Source organism: Colossoma macropomum, unplaced genomic scaffold, assembly GCF_904425465.1.
Source record: "Colossoma macropomum unplaced genomic scaffold, Colossoma_macropomum, whole genome shotgun sequence".
Taxonomy (NCBI): Eukaryota; Metazoa; Chordata; class Actinopteri; order Characiformes; family Serrasalmidae; genus Colossoma; species Colossoma macropomum.
In genome coordinates, this window is record NW_023494789.1 from 31,689,653 (window position 1) to 31,703,444 (window position 13,792).

Consider the following 13,792-nt stretch of genomic DNA (forward strand, 5'->3'; position numbering starts at 1 on the left):
TTATACATTACATATTTCTGCACTAGACTTCAGATAGAATGCAATGGACTCATGATAATGAGTGTGCTGCTGACCTATAATGGTGTTGTATTTGAGATATGACAGTAATATGTCACACAGTGGTGAAAACACCAGCTATTCTTTATTTTTGGCTGTTAATTTAAACAACACTGTCTGTATGAACAGTCTACTTTAGTAGTCAAAGGGATAGAACTAACAACAATTCTCGCAAAAGCTTCTTAAGATAAAATTGAACGGAATTGATTCTTGATTATGAATAATTTTATTGTCATTTTATATCCTTAAGTTGGATAGTAGAAACATTATATTATATTTGCCTTTGATGGCTAAAAATATGAAGCTGCTGAACACACGAGCAGTCAGCTGCTGAATGGCCTAGAGCACTCAGAGAGCTCAATCTCTTCAGCTCTGACTGATTCCATGACTTACATCAGTGTTTCACTGCGAAAGACTGCGGCACTCAACCTAGAAATGGCTGCAGCACTGTATGGCAGTGTAGTAGTTTGGTACTATACAGCCTCCGGCACTTCACTTAGTCAACTACATTACTGCAAAAATGTTAAAGACAACCCATTTTCTTCATCTCTAGTTAAAACAATCACTAATTTCAAGTTATCCATTTTTCAGGAGACATTTCTAAAGAGACTAGTTATAAGATAATCGACCTGCATAAGGAAGGGGCATGTCAAAGAAAAATAAGTGGAAAAACACAGGAGTTCCCAAAACTGCAGTTAAAAAAATGAAAGGAAATCAAATAAACATTACTTAAAAAAGAAAATCAAGCTCCACTCTTACTTCAGATCTGAAAAAAATCCACAGGCGTTTCTGTTCATCCTTCCACTGTACGAAGACAACTCAGTGCTAGCCTGAAGGGCTGTTTAGCTGTCAAGAAGTTGAACTGAAAAAAGGGAAATAGATAAAAAAAGATAAAAAAGTAGAAAACTGCAAATCAAACAAAGAAGCTCCTGGTGTTCTCAGAACAATGGAGTGACCACACCACAGCCCAGGCCTTAGTATCACTGAATGTGGGATTACTTGGATCATGAGAACTAGAAAATGCAACCAGCTTCTAAGACTGAACTTTGAAGGGGTAGAAAAAATATCCATGGAGATTCTTTGAAAATCTGAAAGCGAGTCTCCTGAAAAGAATGGAAGCTGTAATGGAAGAGTCAACAGTGGACACACTAAACACTGAAATGTTTCATATTATATGTAGTTGTTGATGTTTCTATGTAATTGTCTGTTTCCTCTGATGCTGAAAAAATGAAAAAATTGTATGCAATGGCTGTTTTAACTGGAAATTAAATACATAATGGGTGGACCTTTGCACTGTTTATATCATAATAAAGAAATCTTATAACACTTCTTTCTTTCTTCAGGTTCTATATTAGAGGTGTGGGGACATCACTGTAATGATCTTAGCAACAATAACTGTTGTTTGTGAAAGGAAAAACAGAAATTTAAAGTAGTGCGCTTACGTGTATATAATTTCTTTTGTATAATATATAATGTAATGTAATATATCAAATCTTCCATTCTGAAATTATCAGGCAGGGCAACCTGACAGATTTATCTGAGCTTCTCAGTAGAAAGCGTGAATCAACCAGCAGCCCCACATGGCACCTCTGGAAAAGGCTCAGTGTCCCTTTAAGACATGCTGTAGGAGGGGGATTATTCTTACATAACACTGACAGACACACACACACACACAGAAACAGCAGCAGCAGCAGCAGCAGCAGCAGCAGCAGCAGCACGTGTTCACGTTGTGGAAAGTGGTCTGGCAGAAACACATTACCAGATGTTATGCATTCACAAAGGCCATTGAGAAACCATGTGGTGAAGAGGAGACAGAAAAGAATGAATAGACAGGGAAAATGAGCCATGCCAGGAGTGTTTGGACGATGAACGCGTATTAACTGTCCAGAACACAAAATCAGCGGCACTGCTATGTAATACCAATCAAAAACAAGCAAAACACCCATCTCCACAGATTCACACACTGGTAGGGACACGAGGAATGCATGTGACATTAGTGAGGTGATGGCAAAAATATTCATAGTCAGGCACAGTCAGATCTTCACTGTTATATATCACTCCCAAATAGTTCAGATCTACACACTGGACCCAAAAATCTGCAAGCTTACATCTTTCTGAGCTACAAATATTAACATGTGAATTTGAGAGGATAAAGTATATGAGTGAAAGAGTTTTGGAGTGAAGGCCTGTTCAGTACAAATGAATTTACACTGCCTATCAAAAGTCTGAAGATATCAAGTCTGAAGAGCTTTTCAAAAGGCTTTTGTTTCCTTTTTGCAATAACTTAAAGGAATGGTTCAGTGAAAATCAAACTTACACTATTTTCCCCTTACCCCAAATACAGTTGAACAGCTGAGACCATGAAACCATGTCTGTTTTAAACATATCTTCGATTAAAAAAAATCAAGATTAATAGTTGTTTATTAAAAAAAGAGATTAGAGAAACTGCAAACATAATCTGTGGCATCCATGGGCCTGCATGACTGCACAGACTCGAATTATTTATTCATAGCCATTACATCAACTGCTTTTCCCCTTTTCTGTATTTTAATATTTTATACTAATGTTAAAACCTTTTCTCTGTTCATGCTGCTCCTTTGTTATTGTTTACTATCTGGTGTCAAGCAGAGGAGGATGAGTTCTCCTTTTGAGTCTTGGTTCCTCCCAAGGTTTCTTCCTCTTGTTCTTAGGGAGATTTTCCTTGACACTGTCGCCATTGGCTTGCTAACTGGGGCTTGGACCATGTGACAATGCCTGCTGTAAAAATCATGATATAAATAAAATTTAACTTGACTTGACCTGTGTAATTCACAGTAAGTACTGTGTTTTAAACCACGTTAACAAGTCTGTGTGACCTGAATGAAGACCTGGATGCAGGTTGAGTGGGTTGAAGTTTTGGGCATGTTTTAAAAAATTTGGGTGACTATTGGCTTCTAGTGTTTGTTAACAATGATAGTTTTGAAGCTCCAATTTAAAATTATAGAAGCAAAATTTGGACACCAAACATGTCTTGGCTTAATCGACTACATCTGGGGTTAGTGGAAAATTGTGTAAATTAGATTTTTCACCAAACCATTCCTTTAAGGTGTTAAAGAATATTTCAATATGTGCGTGTTTGGAAAACAACAAGTCATTGTTTAGGTCAAACCTACTCCTCATACTAGACACTTAGATGAACATGTATCTGAACATTTAAAATATATATAGAAGTGTTAGTAAGTAGCTCTTTCATATCAGTAGAGGCTTTGCAGGTATTTTTCATTCTTAACTAAAAGGTAACAGCAATAACATTCAGGTTTCAAAAGAAGCGAACATGTACCAAGCAGATCACAGCAGGTCTGTACTCGCTTTTGGCCTCTTTAGAGTTAATGTTTTGGCGGGCTTCGGTTCTATTCAGGGCCCTAACCAGTTTCTCAAAGAATCTGCACACTGCATAATACTGTTCATTTGTGTTTGCCAAGGCAAATGTTTGTTGCAAAGGCTGTGTTTCAGCTAGTTCACATCTAAATCATCCAATTACTTCATTGATGGAGCCACTGAGTTGAGCTAATCACTTGAAATAGGAAGAGTAGTGCTTGGCTGGACAACAACTTCGGGACAAACAACTCATCGAAGTGCTTTTAGAAAACTAAACATCATTTGAAGGCTCACTGGACAAGTGAAATAAACTCTGTAGTAAACTTTGTAATAACTCTTTAATAAACACTGTTTATCAATCTGGAATGAAGATCACACTCATTAGATCTTCATTACATATATTTATTGCCTTGATCTGTGCAGTTCAGTGTTACATAACAAGGGTTTCAGAACTGAAACACATGACCTACATTTCATCAAATGCACACACTCCACAGAACAATAACTGTTTACATTGCCCACTCCAGCAAATATGTTCTTTGGTGTGTTTCAGAAGCGCAGTGACGTACGATGATGAAAAGGTCATGAATATGGCTGTGTGAATAGTGCTTAAAACAAGAATATCAGACTTCGTGACAAACAACCCCTGGGGCTGTTGAGCACTGCTGGTCAGGGCGATTGTGTGGGTAGTGTATTTCTCCCTGTCTCTCACCAAACACAGCTGGCCTTTTACTCCATGCACAATGAAAAATCATTCACATTGTGTTCTCAAACCCTTCACCACCTCCTGCACATTGTCTGAAAAAAGCAGACAGTACAGCAGCGTAACCATGGACTAAATCAGTGGGGCTGAACATGTGACTCTTCTTCCTGTATAGTATTGCTGTGCTGTTAGACAGGCAGGAATGGGCAGGTCCGCTGACCCGAGAGCCAGGGCTGTGGTAACACAGCTGACAACTGCTCTTATTTGAAATATGTTGTTTCCTCAGGACACTGAACAGCTGATGGGAGCATAGTAGGAGTGGAAGAAGGGAAGCAGAAATGTTTGGCAGGTGCTGTGCCTCATGTTCGCTATCAAAGATGTCCACCTAATAGAGGATATTTTTTTTTTTGCACGTGTCCCTGAGTGTGACGTGTGTGCTTAAGTGGACTGTATGTAAGGGTGTGATGTGTTAGCTGGTCTGATTTATTTAGATGCTGACTCACATGCAATTATAATGGAAAGATGGCCTGCTGAAAAGAAAGGCGTTACTTTAATAAAACCCATGAAAGTGAAAGACGATGGTGACGAGTTACTCTGTCAACAATGATAACAGTGGTGGGGAGGCAAGGCCATGTGACATTTCCCTAACAGTCCCATAGAAAGTCTGGTACTGGAACACTATGATTAGATTAGTCTGGAGAGCTTGATAAACAAAATTATTGCGCACAAGCCAAAGACCTTACTTTATTTAATCTCCGGTCAAAATAGCCATTAGGCACATGTTATTAATTAATATAAAATGACCCAATGGGACATCTACCAACTGTGCAAAGACCTGGTCACCATCAGATAAACAGTACTTAAAGCTTTCATCTTTGAGAGAGAAGACAAAATCAAGATTCACTCTTGCTTCGTATCTGGAAACACTCACAGGTGCTTCTGTCCAGCCTTCCACTGTGAGAAGACCACTCGGGTATAAAAGGATGTGTAGCTGTAAAGAAACTGTTTGAAAAAGGAAACAGACAAAACAGAAAAGACAATTTCCAAATCAAACAAAGAAGCTGCTGATCATTGCATGTGTTTAGGATTACTTTGATTATGAGACTGAACTTTGAAGGTGTAGAAAAATATTCCCGCAGATTTCTTTGGAAAAAAGAAAGCAGGTCTCGTGAAAAGAATGGAAGCTGTAATAAAGGCAGACGATGAACACACTAAATACTGAACATTTTGATTGCACATAGCTGTTAAGGCTTCTGTGTGATTTTCTGTTATATGTTTTCAGGTGTGTTTGTGTGTGTGGATTTATATGTCTGTGTGTCTGCCCTGCGATGGACTGGCGACCTGTCCAGGGTGTATCCTGCCTTCCGCCCAATGACCGCTGGGATAGGCTCAAGCGACACAGAAGGATAAGCAGTTTAGAAAATGTGTGGGTGTTTGAGTTTTTACTGACATTGAGTGTGTATACATGCACTCAATAATCTGATCATAATCAGATTTCAGCAGTTATCCGATTATTCAAATGGTCATGTAAACACCATACTCCGATCTAGAAATCCAATTAAGAAATCCAATAAAGAGAGCTGAATTTTAGCTCAGTAATCAGATTTCTCAGTGCATGTAAACTCATACTGATTTCTATCGGATTTCTCAGTCTTTGCATGCACAAGAACAGACAGTGGATCTCGCGGGATGGCAGCAAAATACTGTTGGAGTGGCGCTGAAACCAAACACTAAATAAAGGATTTGAATATTCTTCATCTTCTAGATGAAGTAAGTTCATGTTTTCAGGTAAAATGGCGCGATGTTTAGCATGAAGTTTGAGTTACACATTATGTTTATGTCACGTCTTCTTCTGTGAGTCTATTGGCTGGTTGTAAAGCAGAAGTCCGATTATTGCCTGACTGATGTAAACCCGGAGTTTCCTGTTATCTGATTACTCAAGTGCATGTAAACATGTTGATCGGAATACTGACAAAATCTGATTTTCTGCAGTTATCGGATTATCGGGTGTAAGTGCATATAAATGCACTCACTGACAAATACTTGTCTTTAGTGGCCATTTTGACTTGAAATTGTATACATGAATCGTGTAGTCTCTGACTTTTGCAAAGTAATGTATATCAAATTGAAGCACTTTTGCTTATATGACAATGTGTAGATCGAAAAGAGCAAGTATGAGACACAATATTGTACAGTTACAGGTGAACTACATTTGTTGGTGAAGGTGGAAAGGGTTTGATTCATCATTGACTTTCCCTTTCTGCTCTCCTGTGCAGTCTGGAATGTAAGCATGTCAAAAAACCACAGCATGAAACAAGTTTCCACCCTGGCTGTTTTGACACTTGTGCATTCCCGACCCCACAGGAGAAAGCTTCTTTCATGCTGTTACCATGGCAATCCAGATGGCTCCAGCCACGAGTGCCGCATCTTCATTCCCTTCTCTCATCCCTGTACTTCTCCCTTCGTCCCTGTTATTGCTGTCATTTTGACTCTGCCTGGCCACCTCATCTCCTCCCTCCTGCCCTCACTCCTGTGGCTTACTCCTCCGAGGTATTTTCTTGGACTGTGTCAGTCACTGTTATGCAAGCCCCTTACTGGAAGCCAAATGTGACCAGTGCACCAGTGTGAGCTCAATGGAACAGACTAATTAGAACAAATTGAATTGACCAAACAGTCCATTTTGCTCCCTGCACCATGCCCCATCTTACCAATTCATTGAGTTAGCAAACTGAATTGGCCTGTGTGTGTGCATGTGTATGTGAGTGTCTATGTGTGTGCTGACACATTTCCTTGAAGTTCCTGGAAGGCCTGATGAAAAAATCTAATGAAGAGAGAGTTGTTAGGTTCTGACATCACAGTGAATGCAGAGAAATAGTAGTGATGGATGGGAAAGAGAATGTGTGACTATTAGAGTTAGGCCTTCAGTTTGGGCCATTAATGTCAAAACTTAAAAAAAGAAAATATACCTCTCTGATAATGCTAATGCTAATATCTGCTAGGGTCCTTATAGTATTGTAGTATGCTAGCGCTAAGCTAACAGCAATCCCCATGAATTTTTTTTTTTGGCCATTCCAGCTCAACCATGGACTCGAAGATTGTAAAAGACATTCCGTGTTTTATCTGAAGCTTGTAACAGACATTTTAATATATAGTTTACCTTGTTGACAGTGACTTCTTCAGTAACAACTGACTGTAGTGCATTCATGGGGCTACCTCTCCAACTCGCAGTCAGTGGCATCTCTAGGACTGCCAGAAGGCCCAGAGTGATGTCACAAAAATTAATCCCACCTTTTGTAAATCAAAATGTGATTGGCATTTGTCAGTTCCTGTGTTAGTTGTTAATCTGACTTCAGCTCAGCTCCTGAAGTCCTAACCAATAGGCAAACTCACATGGCTGTATCTACCTAGATACCACAGAGAAAAATCTTTACTATGATCAGTATTAAATTACTATAATACTTGATTATACTACTTAAATTTGAATTAAAAATTACAGTATTTTTAAGGCCTTCTCTAAACCTACAAAGCCCTGAAGATTCCCCACTGATATTTACAGACACACTAAGACATGCATTTACCAGAAATCCCTATATCTTCCTCCTCCAGCATTCATTAGTGTTCTTTGGATCTCTGGACAGCACCTCTGAACATTTTACCCCCAGCCTGTCTATCTCCCACTTGTCTTTGTCTCCAAACATCAGGCTCATTCACCCAAAGGTGATTACATCAATAGAGAGGGGGATACTGGAGGAAAGACAGAGAGAGAGAGTGAAGGAGAAAGAGAGAGAGAGAGACCCACTATTCACTTCTCTCTGAATGGGTATGACGCAAATGCCTGACCGTGTCGGAGGCCCTGGCTGACCTCTGATCAACAACATCTCTGTTTCTACCTGGTTTCTACAGCCAGACTGACACACCGTTCTGCCAGAATTTAGCTGCTAACAAAGTCTATGACCTTTGGCACACTCCCTCTTTGAAAACTTGGATTCAGTTTTATGGCTTAATTGTGTTTAATACAAACAAATCTTTACAACAGTGAATTAAGCTACCTGTAAGGTTTCCTGATACAACTGCAAGTCTGCACAGTGTATATTAAGTTATTGCACAACAGCTGCTATGATTATTATAGCAGGGGTGTCCTGTTCTGGTTCAATTCAGGTTCTGACATGATCAAATAAGGAAAACTAGTTTTACTCTCGTTTTGCCCATAGCTAAAATGTTCCAAAGCCAATATGTTTTGTCCTAGATACATTTTTATTTAATAGTGCTGATATAGCGCATTAGACTTATTTTCATGCAAAATCAACTCAGTGTGCAGCACTGTTAGTTTGCTTGTAGCATCTACAGTTAGGCCCAGAAATATTTGGACAGTGACACAAGTTTTGACATTTTAGCTGTTCACCAAAACATATTCAAGATACAGTTGTTTAATCAACATGGGCTTAAAGTGCAGACTCTCAGCTTTAATTTGAGGGTATTCACATCCTAATTGGAGGAAGGGTTTAGGAATTACAGCTCTTTAATATGTACTGCCTCTTTTTCAAGGGACCAAAGGTAATTGGACAATTATCTCAAAAGCTATTTTGTGGGCTGCATGGTCTATTCCCTCATTAATCCATCATCAATTAAGCAGGTAAAAGGTCTGGAGTTGATTCCAGGTGTGGCATTTGCATTTGGAAGCTGTTGCTGTGAACCCACAACATGCGGTCAATTGAGCTCTCAATGGAAGCGAAACAGACCATCATTAGGCTGAAAAAAAAGAAGAAATCCATCAGAGAGAGATAGCAGAAATGTTAGGAGTGGCCAAATCAACAGTTTGGTACATTCTGGGAAAAAAAAGTGTGCACCAGTGAGCTTGGGAGCTCAAAAAGGTCTGGACATCCACGGAAGACAACAGTGGTGGATGATCGCAGAATCCTTTCCATGGTGAAGAAAAACCCCTTGACAACATCTACCCAAGTGAAGAGCACTCTCCAGGAAGTAGGTGTATCAGTATCTAAGTCTACCATAAAGAGAAGACTTCATGAGAGCAAATACAGAGGGTTCACCACAAGGTGCAAACTATTAATCAGCCTCAAAAATGGAAAGGCCAGATTAGACTTTGCCAAAAAACATCTAAAGAGGACAGCCCAGTTCTGGAACAGCATTCTTTGGACAGATGAAACTAAAATCAACCTTTACGAGAGTGATGGGAAGAAGAAAGTATGGAGAAGGCTTGAGAATGGCTCATGATCCAAAGCACACCACATCCTCTGTAAAACATGGTGGAGGCAGTGTGATGGCATGGGCATGCATGGCTTCCAATGGCACTGGGTCACTAGTGTTTATTGATGATGTGACAGAAGACAGAAGCAGCTGGATGAATTCTGAAGTGTACAGGGATATACTTTCTGCTCAGATTCAACCAAATGCAGCAAGGTTGATTAGACGTTGCTTCACAGTACAGATGGACAGCGACCCAAAACATCTGCGAAAGCAAGACAGGAGTTTTTTAAGGTAAAGAAGTGGAATATTCTTCAATGGCTGAGTCAGTCACCAGATCTCAACCCGATCAAGCATGCATTTCACTTGCTTAAGACAAAACTTAAGGCAGAAAGACCCACAAACAAGCAACAACTGAAGACAGCTGCAGTAAAGGCCTGGTAAAGCATCACAAAGGAGGAAACCCAGTGTTTGGTGATGTCCATGGGTTCCAGCCTTCAGCCGGTCATTGCATGCAAAGGATTCTCAACAAAGTATTAAAAATGAACATTTTATTTATGGTAAAGTTAATTTGTCCAATTACTTTTGAGCCCCTGAAATGGGGAGGCTTTGTAGAAAAATGGTTGCAATTCCTAAATATTTCATAGGATATTTTTGTTCAACCTCTTGAATTAAACCTGAAAGTCTACACTTCAATTGCATCTCAGTTGTTTCTTTTAAAAATCCAATGTGGTGGCATGCAGAGCCCAAATCATGAAGATTGTGTCACTGTCCAAATATTTCTGGGCCTAACTGTATGTAGCCACATATTTGTGCATGAGATAAAACTTGCCGAAACATTTTTTTTTCACCACAGGATGAAATAACAGTGATTTTTGAAAACTCCACTCATTCATTTTTCCAATAGAGAACACCATATTGGACAAGGAACCCTAATTTGGGCATGTGGTCTACTACAAAATGAAACACAACTTCAGATATCTATTTGTTCCACAAATAATCAAGTTAGTTATCCATACAGTTTGCTACTGTTACTGATGTAAAAAAGGTACAAATAAATAAACAAATAAAGCGCAATAAACTTTAAGTTAAGAATATGGTGACAGAGCTTTGTGCTATTTATCATCACCACTCTCCAGTTTCAGTTTCCCAAATGCTTTAGCTGACCAAGTTAATGTTATTCTTTCTAATAAACGTTCAGCTCTGTCTCCTCATTATTTACCAACATCGCTGTAATATTTTATCTGGCAAGTTTTCATTAACATTAACTCATAGAGGTAATAAGAGGGGGTGGTGGAGATCGTGTCTGAAGTGTCTGAGATTTTTAAAACGCTGTTAGAAAAAACTCATAAGCCAAAACACTGTTTACAGTGTAGATAAATGTAACATCATTATGCTAGTTATAGTGAACTATGCTGACTCTCACTGCATAAAACTATAGAAACAGACAGTTAAAACAGAAGTTCAGACACCTCTGGGGTTGTCTTAAAGTTACTGTCTTAAAGGACAGTATTTAGGAGATTTAGTCTAGTTCGTGACTAAACAGATTTCAGATTTAAGACGTTTCTGTAATACAGCACCTGGTCTTGCATTGCTGGAAATAACTGCCCGGCAGCATCACAAAGCTGAACAGACTTTCCTATAAGGGCATTGACAGGACTCAGTCCTACAGAAAATAATACAGTCAGAGAAGTTTTTCTTTTGAGTCATATCGTGCTCTAGCTAAACTTGGAAAGAGTGAATGCTATATTTGAGTTAAATTAGATATAGTTTGCTGCTCAGTGGATGAGAGAGAGCAACCATTTGATGCCACAACAAAAAGGGCAACCTTCTAGAGGGATTTTGTCTATTTTTACAAAACACAAAGGATTTTTCTTGGTTTATACACACCATATGTACATGTATTCCATATAGACTTACGTGTCTTAACAGTGGGTTCCCTTTAAACTACCGGTCATGCAGTAGATAATAGGATATTTTCTATTGTCTAGTAAGTTGTCATCATAGCTCGTGCTAAACATCCTTCAACTTAATCTCAGTCGCAACGGCAGCAATCTAAACTTCGTGAAACAAGTTTCATTACACAGCCAATCAAAACGCCCATAACGTACCATGTGATCGTGTCGAACAACATCGTTTCAAAAAACGATTGTTTTCACTGGATCAATAGACCGGAAAATAAAACAGAAGATGGTTTATTAGATGGCTGAAAATTAGATCTTCTTGACCGACTTCATGTGAGGTTGGTAGTTTTTCATTTTGTCAGCTATTTTTCTCAGTTACCTGAACTATGACAACAAAGTGAGTTTATAGTTTGCTAGGCTATACATTCTTTCCTCTCTTGTTTGGTTTGAAATCCAAAGGATGAAAATTATTACAGAAGATGAGACCGGGATGTTGTCCACAGTGAACCTTTATGCTAGCGCTTCTAGGCCAGGATGAGTGAGACATCTGCATAAGTACAACTGTAAGGCTGCTTAAATGTTCATTTTCAAAGGCTTAACATACACAGATGATAGATTTTAAAAAGAAAATAGATTTTAAAAAGGCAAATATACAATAAAGAATGCACCAAAAACACTATATTTCTAATGGGAGGTACTAAATCAAGGCATGTCACCTGTTAAACTATTAGGATCCTTAACATTGTAATATCAACCCATTAAAAAGCCAAAACGTATTATTGGTATTCTGCTCATACAGGCCTCACAGCCTGAGCCAAGCAACTACTGCAGCCCACCTAGGGTCCCTTTAATTCCCATTTTTGGGATTATATGATGTTTTTACGTTACCAGAATAGCACATAATGTTACTCAGCCAGCTAAAGTAGTTTTATCAGGCGCAACAAATCTGATCACCTTAATGTTCACAGCGTGCGCTGGCTTTTCATTTCTTTGACGGAGCTCCGCCTACAGGACGCTCAGTGAATTACACAGAACAGGAGACCACTATTATCTGTGCTTACCTGCGACACGATCACCAGTTTGTTCAGTTAAACTTGGACAGTTTGTTTTAAGCTCTTCACTTTTTACTTTTTTCCCCTCCCGTCTTTCTTTTTTCTGTAGCTTAGTGAGCGTGGTGGGTTTTTTTCTGTTTTTATTCTTCCATTTATCTCAACTTCTGTTTGTTAAGCTCTTCTGCCACCCAGTGGTTCGTTATTTAGTGAAAAGCGCAAACGGTCGACTTTTACACGTGGAATACAGAAAAAAACACTTGCTAAGGAAAAGGAACGAAGGCTTGTGAGTAAATGTGCCGGAGGACGACCTCAGGATATGCCTTAGTTCACCTACCTGTATGTGTTGGATTGATTGTAGGCATTTTCATTGTCGACAGATGGTAGACTGTGTGAAACAAGCGATTTGGAACAGTCAGGTTCACAGTAAAACAATAAATGTTGAGCATTAAAGTTGCAGTATTGCATTGCACGACACAACAAAGTGTCAAAATGAGTAACCAACCTCCTGCCGAAACCCGGGATCGAACCAGGGACCTTTAGATCTTCAGTCTAACGCTCTCCCAACTGAGCTATTTCGGCTTGCATATTAGTGCATCCAACACCTCTGATATAGAGACATGTGTCCGGTGGTATTTCCGCATTATTCTATGTTTTTTAGATTCTTTTTCCTTGTAGCGTTAAATAGCAAAGAAAGAATATCTAAATATGTCTAAATTATCCGTCAGTAACGGGAGAGTAACGTTTCTCCTTTGGACCACAAGATGGCGATATAATCTAACATGAAATCGTATCCTCAGACTATTTTACTGCAATAAAGTAATGTACAGATAGGTTAAAGGGACTTTTCTTGACAAAATGAGCAAGACTGGCATCTCATTCCGCGTTATGAGTAAGGTACTACATTTTTTAGATTTATTTGTTCAACTTTACCCTCTCCTCTCCATTTATCGTTTTGCCTTACTGGCTGTTGGTTCAACATTTTATGAGGACTTCTCATCTCATTACTTTAATGGGCTGGTTGATGGGACAAAAATCAAGTGTGACTGGATATATGGGAAGGCCCTTTATAGGCCTCTCATGCTATAATGTTGGCCTGCAGGATGCAGCAGAATCCGTGGAGTTCAGTATAACTCAGTGCCACAATCCAGTAGGAGTACATTGGAACTATGACTTGATTCAACAATGGTGCTTTTACATTATGCCCCTGAGATATGTGTGGGCATACAGGCCTCTGCCATTACTGGAGCTTTGTGTGTGTGTGTGTGTGTGTGTGTGTGTGTGTGTTTCCTAAGTTTTATATCTCCCTGGAGCTACAGCCTACACACTGCTCTCATGTACTGTAAACATAGGATATGGATCCCACAACGGCAAACTTACAGATGCTCAAGGTAAGTGAGGATAATGCATTTTCTCTGCTTGTGGACTTTGATGTGGAGTTTGATGCTTACTTGATTGAAATGTGTTATCCCACCAAACCTTTTGGATCATTATGAATAATTTCCCAACTAAATTGAAAC

The 13,792-nt window shown here is 39.2% G+C and overlaps 1 non-coding gene across 1 annotated transcript; it reads right to left on the reverse strand.

The window, feature by feature from the left end:
- Positions 1–12,781: 12,781 nt before the first annotated feature.
- Positions 12,782–12,854, reverse strand: trnaf-gaa. The gene has a single exon. It is a non-coding gene; the product is annotated as a tRNA-Phe (tRNA).
- Positions 12,855–13,792: the final 938 nt, after the last annotated feature.